The sequence below is a fragment of the Squalius cephalus genome, assembly GCF_949319135.1.
Source record: "Squalius cephalus genome assembly, chromosome: 6".
In the NCBI taxonomy this organism is placed as follows: domain Eukaryota; kingdom Metazoa; phylum Chordata; class Actinopteri; order Cypriniformes; family Leuciscidae; genus Squalius; species Squalius cephalus.
The window spans coordinates 10,119,652-10,135,008 of record NC_137127.1 but is presented as its reverse complement, the minus strand read 5'-3'; the positions used below and the strand labels follow the sequence as shown (position 1 = coordinate 10,135,008).

General features: G+C 37.1%; 1 long non-coding RNA gene across 3 annotated transcripts in view; it reads right to left on the bottom strand.

The window, feature by feature from the left end:
• The window catches only part of LOC307160830, a 94,056-nt gene that overhangs the window by 50,055 nt on the left and 28,644 nt on the right, over nt 1–15,357 (bottom strand). The window contains exon 2 of one of the 3 annotated variants that reach the window (XR_013821647.1): nt 13,457–13,491. The exons of the other annotated variants lie outside the window; for them this stretch is intronic. This is a non-coding gene — a long non-coding RNA (uncharacterized lncRNA). The remainder of the gene's footprint in view (nt 1–13,456; nt 13,492–15,357) is intronic. 3 annotated transcript variants of the gene reach the window in all.

The following is a 15,357-nucleotide window of genomic DNA, read 5'->3' as shown; positions in this document are numbered from 1 at the left end:
GCCAGTGTTTGATCATCTGTGTAGTCAGTGTGTTCTAATTGTTTTGCAAAGCATGCTAATTGCTTCTCATCCAGTCTCTTTAAATGTCAGCGCTCCCTGTAGTTACAACGTGATTCACTGGTCCTTGAAAATGGAAACAAGGCTGAATGATTCAAAATGGAGAGGAAGGGACAAAGCAAACGGGTAGAGAACTGAATGGTGGGGTCAGAGTGTTTGATTGGAATGGCTCCACCACGCTTTACCCACCAGCGTGACCTCACTGGTCAGTAGCCCTGATTCTGAACCCCCTACCCCTCAGGTCTCTGGGAAGGTCAGTACACTACACCAGCCACAGGACAGAAGCAGCATTTATACATAAATAGACAGACAGTCCCGCCAACACACCCACGCTAGGTCAAGCACTAAACGATTAGCGTTTTTGAGTGTTTGAGATGATTTGCCCGTTTACTAATGCATGAGATTTAGAACCTGAGGCTGATAGTGAACTAAATCATATCACAAAGCCCTGATGACATTTTAATTACCACGATTTAACATGTAACATGGAAATATTGTCATAGAAGTCAGGCAAGTAAATCATGGCTCAGGAAATTAATGAAAAGTAAAACACTATCCTGAATGCTAAATTCTCCTCATCTGTCACTTGCCACAATACTCACCTGAGTTCACTATATACTTTTGGGTCTGAAAAGCAGTACATCAACGTGAATACAAACAGAACTAGCAGCAGCTGTATAGCACTGTAGCTGGATAACAACTAAGGATGAGAAGATGCCAGCTTCACTGTTTTATTCATGTTTCTGTCACGTTGGATTTAGCACTTTAAACTTCACATACACAGAACAACACTTGTGTTTGTCTGCCCCAGATGCAACGCAAGAAAGCCAAAGAATGCAAAAATCACCAAAGGCAATTTACTCCGAGACAAACAGCTATGAGAAATGCAATATACTATGCTGCAAAAGCAAAAGGCAGTAATTAAACCAACACTGACACTGGGAAAAAATTTGATGAGTGAATTTAGATTGATTTTATATCAGTTATCACAGGGGCTTCAAAGAGCAAAAAAGAAGAAAATATATAAAATAAAACAATTAATAAAATAAAGGAAATACAATTATTAACTAATTAAAATGTATAAAATTCATAAAATGTATACAATTGGGTTTAAAAATAAAAAAAATTGCTACTGCATTTTGCCGTTGCATGATAGTATTGAAAGTGAGATCAGAGCATACAAAGATAAAAATTATACAGAATGTTATCAGTAGGGGTTCACTTGTGCAAGTTAGGACAGATTGCTTACCAATACCTATTGCAAACCATATCCTAGTTTGTACCACAGACCAACCTTTTCAAGTGATCATGAAACCAAACTCTAATGTGACGTCAAATGTGCTCAGATAATTCTGATTGAGTGACATAAATAAGAGTAATATTTACTGAAACCATGACATGTAGTTGCATGTACAGCATTAAATATAATGAGATTTCTTCCCAATCATAATACCCTGGGTCTTTAGCTTGTTTGAGACAAGGAACCTGTTGTGATTCCAGCAGGTGCTCTCACAAGGAGACAGGATCTCTAAATGATTTTCCTACTGTTCTCGCTAGGCCTCAGGCTCAGTTTTCTTTTATCTCTCTCCTGCGCTCTACTCTGAACACCAAAGGCAGATGTGGCTGGTTCTAACCTCATGCTGTGCTGGACAGGACCCTTGAGAAGGAAGCAGGTGGTCTGTTGTGTATACATGAGTTTGTGTGTTAGTAGTTTGAATTTCCCATAGCTCTGCTGGCTCAGGTAGCCAATGTAGTGATTTCTCTGCAACTGCAACAAGACCTGAGGGACATGAACTGTAGCTTTTAAAAACACAGCAAACGCCACAGAAAGAGCCCAGCGATGACTCTAAAAAAAACACTTTATTTACTGTATAATAGTCTGTTACATATTCCTGGCCACTGACTGGTGTTAATCTTCAAACCACAAGAGTGATAAAAGTAAATAGATTTGGCTTGCTGTCTGCAATGGCAGGGCTTGAGCATAAGACTTGAGTTGTGCTCAAAGTTTCCTCCAAAACTTAACTAGTTAACTAATTAAATCAATATATTTATTATATGATAGAAACATTCAAAATAAACGACTTTAGATGGATGAGGGTAGCAATGTGTAATGTGTAACTATATACTTTCAAAATCAACTAAAGGGTTGTCCAAACAATGAATTAGCTGTTTGTTCCATTCTTTTGTTTGAATAGAAGCATAACAAAATACAACTGCGATTTTTAAAAGTTGAAAATGTTAAAGGGATGGTTCAGAGTAATTTCAACCTAGGGTCCTTTGCACCATGACCTCTAGCCAAACACCCCCCCAGAAGCTTTTTTCCCTTGGTCGAACATTATTAAAGTTAGAGCTTATTTAGAGATATCAGCCGGATGGCTTAGTGCAGGCGCTAATGGATCCAAGGTTGTATCTCGTAAATTACCTCACTAATAATGCCCGGAATGGTACCAAATTTCTACAGTAGTACAAATAGGTTATGTACTCAAAACGTACTAAATGTACTATGTACTAAAACGAGGCATGGGAAAGTTTATAAGTACATCAGGAGTTTATTTAAATAACACTTGCCTGATGGCTTATGCTTCCACTAACCCAGACGTCGAGGTCACTTCTGTGATTTGGGAAAAGCCTGTAAAAGTCCTGGCAGAAAGCGATGCATAATGGTGCGTTCACACCGGATGCGAATAGCGCGTCAAGCGCGAGTGATTTCAATGTTAAGTCAATGCAAAGACGCGTTACGCACGTAAAAAATTCCTGCGGCGCGGTAGACGCGAATACGCCTCATTCGCGCGAATGCCGCAAATTGAGCATCTGGCGCGTTAAACGCGTTACGCGCGAATGATTTTATGTAGTGCTTTTTGTGCATTCACGCGTTTGACGTGGATTCGTGTCTGCCGCCCGAGTTGAAAAATCTGAACTTCTGCGTCAATTCGCGCCGCGTTAACCAATCAAGAGCCTGCTTGCTGCTGTCACGTGGTGAAGTAAAAACAAAGTAAATCTTTTATCACATAAAAACTTGATTTCAACATATGAGACATTCATTTTGTATTGAATGCTATTTATTCCGTATCTAAATCCAGATTATATGAAACATTATTATGTTTATTATGTATTATTATTATGCGTAAATTTCGCTTCAAACTTTTGTTTTTACGCGCGTCAATTTCGCTCTTGACGCGCGAATGGACACAAAGTGGTCAAGCGTATAACTAGACGCGGCAGGCGCGAATTTGACGCGCTATTCGCGTCCGGTGTGAACGCACAGTAAGGATGTAATGTAACGACGCCCAGTTCCAAGAACGCACTAATATTTTGTTGGTAGTACCAGTTTGCAACAATTATTAGTTAACACTAAGTTGTCAACACTTCGGAAAAAATAAATTTGTATGGAGAGTTAAATTCACTAGCTTTTCCCTTACACTTGTGAGTTTTGCAAAGGACTTTCACGGGCTTTTCCCAAATCACAAAAGTGACCTCGACGGTCGGATTAGCGGTAGCATAAGTCATCAGGCAAGTGTTATTTAAATAAACTCCTGAAAAACTTTCCAATGCCTCGTTTTATGGGTATAGAACCTATTTGTACTACTGTAGAAGTTTAGTACCATTCCTATGGCGGCAAATCAATGCCAATAATCACCGAGCACACAACTGATGCTAGCGCGCGCGGTGAATGACTTCCGCGAGAGGATAACAGATCTACACGCGAAGAAACGGGAACTCGCGAGCTCATTCAAACCCTGCGCGCGCGCATGACATCATCTCAGCACGCAATACAAGCCCTCGCGCATGATCATTCCCCACGCGCTCGCGCTTGATCTGCTCTCGCCTGCTGCTTTTGCTCGCTCGAACACTTTTATTTTTGGCAGTCGAGGGGCGGGACTTACTGTTTTAATAAACTCAAATGTCATTGGTTACTTTTCCCCTTTTCCAGAAGTCAGTTGCGATTGGACGCCTGTCCAATGACTCGTAATTCACTTGACTTGAGACATGAGACATCGCTTCATTTGTTTTATTTATTGTGGTTTATTAATGTGTAATGTGATTTAATGCATATAGAATAGATTCTTACCAGATACTTTATTAACAGAAAGTCTTATTGCATTGTGTTGTTAAGAAATATTTAGGCTACAGACTAATGACGCATTTCCATGGTTATTAGCATTGCAAACTGACCCAAATTTGTATACATTTTTACATTTTATATTCATAACACTGTGATTTGTGTTATTGGCATTAAAATACCTAAAAGAAATTGGAGAAAAATGGGAATGTAAAGTCATACAGGTGAAACTCGAAAAATTGTTCATGTGCAAAAGTTCATTTATTTCAGTAATTCAACTTACAAGGTAAAACTAATATATTATATAGACTCATTACATGCAAAGTGAGATATTTCAAGCCTTTATTTGTTATAATTTTGATGATTATGGCTTACAGCTTATGAAAACCTTTTCACAATATTCTAATTTTGAATTTGTTTCTAATTTTGAACTTTTGCACGATGTTCTAACTTTTCGAGTTTCACCTGTATTTGCTGTATATCACCACTACATTACCACTATACTCCCATTCACCACTATTTACGTTTACCCAACCAAAATTATATTGGTTCTGAGAAACTCAGAAATGTAAAACATATCCATTAAATAGTTGCAAATATAACAAGGGCTTTGGATGAAAGATCTATACTTGTTTATATCAATATTCAAGAGTTGTTGTGTAAGCTTTTTGTTATCATCCTGTGTATTACTATTATGTCCATTTTGAGTGGTTTATTTATTATATTTTCTATTAAATGTAAAAGGGATTCTGGCTTCTCAAGTTAAGATACAGTACACAGCATAAATGATTACACCCCTCTGAAACCCAACAAATTCAGAATTTTTTCTTTATCTAGGACATATTTTATTTTTTATTTTATTTTTTAAAGATATGTTATGTTCAGATGGGGTGTAATCATTTATACTGTGTACTGTACTTGCCTCATACTTTGTCTTATTAGGTTATTAGCTTACAAAAAGTTAGATGGTTAAGATCACTATATAATATTTTAATATCTAATTTGCTGTGTTTAATAATTTGTTGGGTTTAATTTTGTTCCTCTATATTTTGTAGCAAATTCTGAAAAGGCATTTAGCTAATTCATGCTGTGTACTGTATCTTAACTTGAGAAGCCAGAACCCCTTTTGCATTTAATAAAATACATAATTAAACACTTATATTACCTAAAAATGTATAAAATATTTGGTCAATTTGCAATGCTAATAACCATGGAAATGCGTCATTAGTCTGTAGCCTAAATATCTCTTAACAACACAATGCAATAAGACTTTCTGTTAATAAAGTATCTGGTAAGAATCTATTCTATATTAACAATGCATTAAATCACATTACACATTAATAAACCACAATAAATAAAACAAATGAAGTGATGTCTCATGTCTCAAGTCAAGTGAATTACGAGTCATTGGACAGGCGTCCAATCGCAACTGACTTCTGGAAAAGGGGAAAAGTAACCAATGACATTTGAGTTTATTAAAACAGTAAGTCCCGCCCCTCGACTGCCAAAAATAAAAGTGTTCGAGCGAGCAAAAGCAGCAGGCGAGAGCAGATAAAGCGCGAGCATGTGGGGAATGATCATGCGCGCGCGAGAGGGCTTGTATTGCGTGCTGAGATGATGTCATGCGCGCGCGCAGGGTTTGAATGAGCTCGCGAGTTCCCGTTTCTTCGCGTGTAGATCTGTTATCCTCTCGCGGAAGTCATTCACCGCGCGCGCTAGCATCAGTTGTGTGCTCGGTGATTATTGGCATTGATTTGCCGCCATACATTCCGGACATTATTAGAGAGGTAATTTACGAGATACAACCTTGGATCCATTAGCGCCTGCACTAAGCCATTCGGCTGAAATCTCTAAATAAGCTCTAACTTTAGGGGGGGGGGGGTCATGGTGCAAAGGACTCGAGGTCATGGTGCAAAGGACGCTAGGTTGAAATTACTGTGAACCATCCCTTTAATGCTGGAAAAAACACAGCAAGCTAAGGCACAACAGCCAAAGAGGACCTTAAAATAAAAAATAAAAAAAATACAAAAACACTCAGCCTTTCAATTGGGAAAATAACAGATATTCAACAAAAAAATAGTTTAAAAAGAAATAAACTTTTATTGTAAAATCATAATCAAACGGATTATGCATAATAGGAGCATTACTGAAATAAAGCAGTTTTAAATCTGACAGCAATTGTTTATTACTGAAGAGCTGAATTTGTTATATCAGCAGTACTTTGATGGCTGCCTGTGTTTTTAAGGGGTTGAATTTAGGAACAACTTCTCAGAAAGAGTTTACAGTGCTGAAAGTCTAACACTAAAGTAAAACATGCCATCAGCACACTAAAAAAAAAAACTCTCTGAAAAGTTGTGCCTCCAAATTATTCCCTTTTTTAAGCAACAATACTTAAAAATATTAACAATAATACTATAATATTTATGTTATACTACAGTATATACACATTTTAACAAAGATAAACTAGCCTACCTCAGTAATCCTGCTCAGTGAAGGCATGTTGGAAGATCCTTTTCCTAAACTTCTCCCAAGCCAATTACAATAACCTTTAAACAGAAAACATGAAAAGGGATTGTTAAAGTGGATTTAATTCTGACATAACCACCATATTTGCTGGTAAACAACAATGTCTATTCAGCACAGTCCTTCTGTAAAGATGTTTGACCAAGGTAGGCCCAGTAGGCACATTAGCATACCAATGCTTGCAATGCTGGTCTTCTCAACAGGGATATATGATAAAATATATCCCATTTACTAAGAGTCTCAAAACTCTTGAATATCTTTCAAAGATGTCCAAAACATAAAATCTTCCTCCAAAACATTATTTTAAGCAGCCCTGTACCTCGTACACAAAATTTTGTTTCTCTGAGGACTAATAAACACCTGTTGGAGAAAGCAATTTTAGCCAGGTACTGCTATTTTTGCATTAAATATCAACTAGATGGTCCATGAACTGTCTGAATGAGACTATGGTGGTCTTAATAAAATAGCATTAAAAAGCCCTAACAGTACATCTTGATTGCAAAATGCTAAAACATTTCTGACAGTATGGTAACATAAGAAATCAAAGAGAGCAGTGAAACATGACAATATGCCTTTGTCAAATCAGTTTCAGACGACCATTCCACTAACCTGTAAATGTCCTGTCATCATTATCCTCCAATTCAACCTCTACTAATACTAACAGTCAGCTAAACCTCAAAGTGAAGCACCCAGGCAATTTCGTCTTTTTTCACTCTCTCTGGTCTGTCAGTGTGTGTAAGGACCAGGCTGGAAAACCTTTCAGGAGAGTGAGGTAATTATCCATTCTCTCCTGTCTGCCTGCTATGCACAGACCATTCTCCAACTGCTCATTAATGAAACGTCCAATCAAATGCAGTTTAAAACCACAGGTCTAGACAACCGGCCGTTTTGACACACTCGCCATGATAATGAAGATGAGGGACTGTTTTCTGGGGAGGGGCCAACTACTTTATTCATTTATGTGAGCGCCAAAAGCACAGTGTGGGTTCCACAATATTTTAGTTCTTCTACTTGCCAAAACAACTGACGTGATCTAAAGCTTCATCTAAAAAGTTTTGCTGTGTCCTTTAAAAGAAAATGGCTTTTCCTTTTTTATACAGTGCCACAAAATCATTCCTAGTTGTTTGGGATTCGCTTTAACCGTATGCATAATCATTCGAAATTTAATAACAGACAGGGTAAAACAAAAACTCTTATTGTTTTGAAATTGAAGCTACAGTGTGTGGGATCGGCAGTCATATCCTAGCTGGTAAACAGAGCCATTATCGTTAATGATAGAGTGTGTTTGAATACAATGTGCATTAGGATGAAGTGTGGGTTTTATCCAAACAGATTCTGCGAGCCCATAGCAAGTCGCTTGCACAAGCAAAGGCCCAGTGTTAACCATTATTAGTAGTATTCATCTCCACCCAAATTAAGACTAAATCAGCTGACTCAACTAACTTAATGCTCCAAGAACATTGCTTCACATCAGGGGGAAAAGGTTCATGAGCGGTACAAAAGTACAAAAGCTTTATCCTTGTAGTTCTATGTAGGAGACATACAAAACCAAATACGTACAGAGCTGCAGGCCAGATCAACAAGTCCGTTCGCTTTTCTGCGTCTGGTTTCAGAATCATCAGTTCAGACATTGTCCATATTAGCATTTATGACATCAGCTGGTCTAAACTGTATTATACTCAAGTTTTTTTTGTTTTTTTCAGGGGAAACACCTATGAGTATTTCTTTCTTTTTGATATAGAACACAAAATAACATATTTTGCGTAATGTCTTATTGTCCATATAATGAAAGGCAAAGGGGTCCAATGTTGCTTTGAACCCCACTGACTTATATTGTAACAAAAACAGTTTAAACATTCTTCAAAATCTCTTTTTTTTGTGTGTGCGTATTATGCAGAAGAAAGATATGCATGTATATCTAATGTTTGCCTGGATACATAGAAAAATAACTAAAGTGCTTCTCAAGAGGTTTTGGTTCAGGACCCAGATTTATACTGGACATCAAGTGATGACAACACATTGTTTAAAAAACAAAATAAAAAACAATATGCAAAATTATTAAGATATTTCATGTGTTCTAGCTCAATCACACCTGGTGTAACTAATGAAGCCCTTGATTAGTTGCATCAGGTGTGCTTGAGACAACACCTGTTTAGCAGATTTGTGATGCTGTGAGAGATTCTATTCAGCGGGTTGGATAATTTTGAGACTGCAGAAGTCATTAAAAGTTGCATTTTCAGTTGAATTTAGGGAAACCACTTGAAACATGTGTTGTGTTGAGCTATTTAAATTACTTTTGTTTGATTTGTTCATTGCAAACAGCTGAAAGTCAGTAAATTTTGCCAATAAACCTGATTTGCATTGGGGGTTGAATAATTTCAATTACAACTGTAGACTTTGCAGGAATAGTACCGCATTTCACTATCTACATTTATTTATTTTTTTCCCATTTACGACCGTAACAGATAAGACTTGCAACCCATTTTTGGGTCACGATCCACCAGTTGAAACAGACAATATCCACTGGGATAAAATAGAAGGTATAGACAGAAGACAGAAAACCTCCCAGGACATTTGATCCACCAAACACAGTTTCAAACAAGACCTCCAGTGCTGATAGCTGCTGTCTTTTGCCACCCAGTGAAATCAACATTTATAAGAGTGGTAATGAGCGTTTTCCTTCCCGCGTGACAGCGCTAATTACATTAGCATGAGCTATGAAATATGAGCTAGCTGACACGCAGTTCCCTCAGAGGATGATGAAGGAGCAGGCCGTTTTTTTAATAAACACGGTGCTGGCGAAATATCATCTCCTAACTGCCTTTGTATCGAGCTGCATACACTTCTTCTGCCAAGATCCACCACTGACTCCCTAGGAATTTATGTACAAATAACTACTTTTTAATAGCCCTGTAATATGATTTCCTGCCAAAGAAATATTCAAATAGCTTTCAAAACCAGTACAGTATATTATCAGCCCCAAGCAAAACTAGATGTGGAAGGGTGAAAAAAAGAGAGACAGATTATTTTTACCCTGTAATTATTATACCATTGTCATCTGTGGGAGAGGAAGAAAGACAGGGCAATACTGCACCAGTTTCACTGGGGAGTAAACAGCTTCGTTTTCTAAGAATCAAGTACAAAAATACAAACAGTAATTGTCGCATTTAATTACCGGAATCATTTACTTTGCCCCATCACATTTATCACGCATTTTCTCATTGGATTACAAAATAATGTCTCTTTCATTAAGGATGATTGGAAATGAAAACGATAAAGGCTGTACAACAACAGCTTAGGTGTATGTGTACATTTTAAATTGCTTACTAAATGCAAATAAATGTGTGAACTCTGCTGCATAATGCACACATGTGGTTATTATATTTTCTGAGTTTGTGACCCCAACGTTCTTTTATGTGGCCTTAATGAAGCAACCGCAGGCTTTTGAGACCACTGTGACATTCGTTTGAGTGTCACTGAAAGAATTTCACTACTTCTCATGTGACCATTATGGTACCATGGACTGCAGAACTGAATTAATTGCCTTGGCACTGTGACTCACTTTCCATTGTTTTGCTTTCCATTTAGGCTTGGGAGCAGTTGCAAAATCCCAGAGTGTATTGCATGTGTATGCCAGCAAAACACAGAAAACAAAGGAAAATATGAACTGAATTCGTGGAGAACAATATAATTAAAAATATCTCTGTTTGATTCAGGGACAAACAACAAAGTGAAACAAAATCCCTAAAATGAAGACCACATTCATAGCTCACGACAACCGTGGTGGAAATTTTCTGTTACATCTGAATTGGGGAAATAATCTTTAGCCTCCTAGAGTAAAATAAATAAATAAATAATTCCTAGCAAAAATATTTCTACAATGCACTACTGTTCAAAAGTTTAGGGTCAGTAATTTTTTTTTATTCTTTTTGAAAGAAGTTTTTTATGCTCACCAAGGCTCATCAAAAAAACAATAACAGTAATATTACAATTTACAATGACTATTTTCTGTTTTTCTAAATGTGGTTTTTCATTATTCCTGTGATGGCAAAGCTAATTTTTTTTCTCTCTCCAGTCTTTAGTCACATTATTCTTCAGAAAATAGGCTGATTTGGTGTTCAAGATACATTTCTTATTATCAAATATTAAAAATGTTAAGCAGCAACTGTTTTGAACATCTCTCTTATTTGAAAAAAATAATTGTAACTACGCAAATGTCTCTACTGCCACTTTTGTTCAATTTAACGAAATCTTTCAACTTTAAGATCATTTTCGTTTAAAATAATCACAAATTAATTTCAAGGGGAAAGAAAATACATTGCCAAATGTATTTAAATAAAATATTCTTGAAAAATATCTGAAAATACATATTTTTGCCATTCAGGGAATTAGTAATCCAGACATCAACATTCCAGTTCAAGTGCTTAACACTGTGTGTGAGAAACTGTACAGTAATGCTTTCTGGAGATGAGACTCTTCACAGCAGACCTCCAGGAACTCAAAGAGACCTGGATAACCCAGTGGCCTCGGCCCAGGCCATGCGAGCCAATCAGACCTGTGGGCTACAATCTCCCCATACACCTCCGCCCAAATGGAAAAGAGTCCCAAGCTGTTCTGTCAAGCATCTGTGTCTATGTAACAACTTGAGAGTATGTGTGAGTAAAATAAAGCCTGAGTGATTCATAAAGTGCAAATGCTTTTAATTTTTACAAAAAAAATAAAAAATTAGGCATGCTGCATTAAAAAGAAAGCATGAACGTGTGCACTCTTATGGACAACTAATGTCCTTGGCCCCTCTCGGAGCGTGTGTGTAGAGCATCAGGAGTGACTTTGACAAGCTGATAATGGGGCTCTTTTTGGGGGGCTGTGCTGTGAGCAGCCCCTCTGCACACAGCTTATCTGGCTCTCTCTGGGGAAGTGGACAGAGAGAGAAAGAAAGAGGTTCTCAACTGACGCTTGCGTCCTTATCGCTCTGACAGCCGCCGTTTACAGGAGAGCGGAGTGCCAGTCAGATCATTTACAGGAACAGATTAATACTGCCCAATGTCTCTCTCTCTTTTACACTTACACACACACACACACACACACACACACACTCCTTTCTTCCTATCTCTTCTCACTCTAGACTGTCTCACACTAGCCTTTGTGCACTGTGAAATAGATGCAGTCTGTATCGAGACTCACTCAGAAAGTGATGGGAAATAAGAAAGCACATTAATTCAAGTGTCTCACTTAAGTGCGGACTTGTACTTTCCAACTTTGCTAACTTTTGAGAGTAAATAGCTGATGTTTACTGCACCAAATGCACAGACAGAATAACAGAGACAGAAGGATGGATGGATGGATAAATAGATAGAAAAAAAGGAGCTAGATAAGGATTAAAAAGATAGAAAAAAACATTAATATGTACAAAATGTCCATGACTAAGAAATTTATGCAGCACATGTGCTGTCGCAGGTGTGTGTTACGTTTCTCACATTTTTTGCAACTGCTTCAGATGTGGCTCATCAAATCGGAATGTATCAGCCTTCATCTTTAACATTTAATATTTGTGAAAAATATCACAAATATTAAATAAACAAATCAATTATAAACTTTATATTAAATTTAAAATAAAATTTTGCACTACAAAATCTGAACTACAGTCCAGAACCAGGAGGGGGAAATTAGTTTAGCCCTGCTTTGATTTTCATGATAAATCAATGATTAATACTTTAAAAAAGCTTGATATATTATGCGAGAAACAATACTCTTGATACATGTTTTAACCCAGTGCTATGCAGCAGAGTTTGGGTTTTGACTGACCAGCTAATCTGTAGTAGAAAATAATTCCTGAAAGACACCAAAACAGATATGATTTGTTCTGTTATGCTCAGTAAGATTTTTTATATTTTCTCTTTTGCTTTCTCCATCCCTCCTTATTGCAAAGGCTTCCAAACACCCCTCATCCAAACTCTCTCCCTCTCTCTCTCGCTCTAATGAATCATCCAGAACTTTTCCTTCAAAGAAAGATGATAAAGCCCCTCTGGCACAAACACATATTGCATGCATTCATCACCACACAGATTTAAGGTATGTCAGCTTGCACCAACAGCTCCAGCAATTGTGCACACACACACACACGGTTTAATATATCTTCAGTTTAAGAGGAGCCCATGGTCCTCAGTCCCTGCAGATCGGTTTCGGTCCTAAGTCGCTGCTGTGTGGTTGCCCACACGCACCGTGTCCACTCTAGGCCGTCTCGGGGCCTTGATGCTGCTGTCAGATAAAGACACAGCTCTATTTTGCTCTGGACAGATGAGGCGGCGAGTAGACAGGTAGGCAGGCAGCAAGCGTGGAAAGGGCAGACGGAGAGCTGAATACTCATCCAAGGATTCACACACAACAGCTGACTGGTATTCAAGATATCACGCACTCTACAGAGCAGGGCTGAATGCACAATCATTGGTGCTCCCTCTTTTTCTGGACATGTACACACACACAGCGCCACATACTCTGACTAAAACTTTCCTTTATCAGCCTCAAAGCGTCTTTGAACCCTAAGCAAGTAGCACTTTCATTTAATTGCAGTCTGTCACAGATTTTTAAAGAATAGCTGCTTGGAAGGGTGAAAATACATCAATCTCTTTAAATTTAAAGAAGCGAGAGAAAAAGTAGAGGAGGAAAAAGTCCAAGCCTATTTATCTTTTTCATTTCCAAAACCTAGCGAGCTGCCTACTGAGGGAGCATTTTAAGGGAATATAGGCATGTTTCAGACATAGAGGTGTTCCAAATGGTATCCAACTCCAAAATAAAATATTTTAATAGTTTACTCACCCATGTGTCAATCCAAACCGGTATGACTTTGTCTTCTGTAAACACAAAACAAGATATTAGAGTTATGTTTCTATTTTTTTTTGTCCATACAATGAAAGTCAAATGGGTCTAAAACAACACTGGATGAACCAGCATTCATTTGGATAATGAATTTAATTCATTCAACACTAAATGACCAGAAAAGAAGCTAATTGAGGGAAATAATTCACTTATTTAATTTCAACTTGCTTTGTACTTAACAGGTCTAACTGTTGGTTCACAATGTTAAAAAATATATATATTATTAAAATACCAATGCCATAAAAATAACAGTATAACAATCATACAATTAATATGACAGTGTTTGCAAACATTCTCTTTCTCTCTCACATTATTTACAACAACAGCTGCAGCATGCTTTTCTCAAAGGATTGTGTGTGTGTGTGTGTTTTGATCACACCAGCTTCACAGTACTTTCATAAAGTCTTCCATGTATATGAATGGAATATTTTGAGTGCGTAAAAAACAAACAAAAATAATGACTTCATTCAACAATTTCTTCTCATCTGTTTCAGTCTCCTACGCTGATCACGTTGTAAATACAGTGCAGCGCTTCAGAGTTCTACGTCAGAACGCCGGCTCATTATTGCCCAGCTCCCGCACAGCATTACACGCATACGTCGTGGTGCTCACATGAACAGCATCTGCTAACAATGAGATAATTAATATTTGATTATATTTAATAATTAAATATCTTAATTTGTGTTACGAAGATGAACAAAGGTCTTACAGGTTTGGACCTACACAAGGGCGAGTAATTAGTGAACTAACAATTTAACAACAACAATAAAGTGATTATAAGCAGCTCTGCAAATAATTACATGTAATGTATGTACTTCAGTATTAATTAACATAATTAACACTGATGTAAAGTGTTAATAATCTATGCTCATTATTAACAACATTCTATTAACAATATACTATTATTACCAACACCTTGTTTGCGAAAGATCCTGAGCTAAGCCTTGAACTTTTGTGGTGGATTTGTGTATGTGTGCTGTATTTTTGCCAGTAAGCTGGAACATTTTGTTTTGTAATCGTTTTTGCCACATTTTATGGTCCTCATCATCTCATGCCATTTTTCAATGTGAAGTCTCAGTTTTACTTTATGTATTTATTTTGACACTATGTGTTGGATTTAACACTTATGGAATACTTATGGAGTCTTTTAAAAAAGAAAGAAAAAAGAAATCACTGTATGCAAATGAAAATGACTGGACTGAATTACAATTATTATATAATTAATAATATTTAATAATATAAATTATTATTATTAATTAACCAAATCACAATACAATAAGATATGTGACTAAGTGACTACTTGCATTATTCATATGAAAATTCTATAGTCATTCTCGCACAACCAACATCAACTTCTATTTCATGTTATATAAATAAAATTTAACATTACAGTGCCTCTATGAGGGACATAATGTCAAATTGGTTTACACATTAGCAAATGAAAATCTGAAAGCTCTGGTTTAATGTTCACAGACACATAAAACAAACAATACAAACTCCAAATATTGTCACTGTAAAGGAAAACATTTCTGAGTAACTCTTGAAAGTAGGAGCAGCAGTTCAAGTCTCAGGTTCAAAACCCTTTTCTAAACGTAGAGCAATACAATGTGCTCACAGTCTGGCCAAAACTGCAGCTAGATAACAGAGGTCCGGCCAAATCAATACTAATGAATTCTGGGGTTGAAATTCCAGACAGATTTCATTGTGGCCTGGACTTCATAAACAATACATTTTCATTAAGACCTGCAAATGAAAACTTAGTGAAAAACAACAACCAGGGACGCTGAGAAGAAAACCACATATATCCAAACATCTGATACTACAGTGATATAGTTATGTGC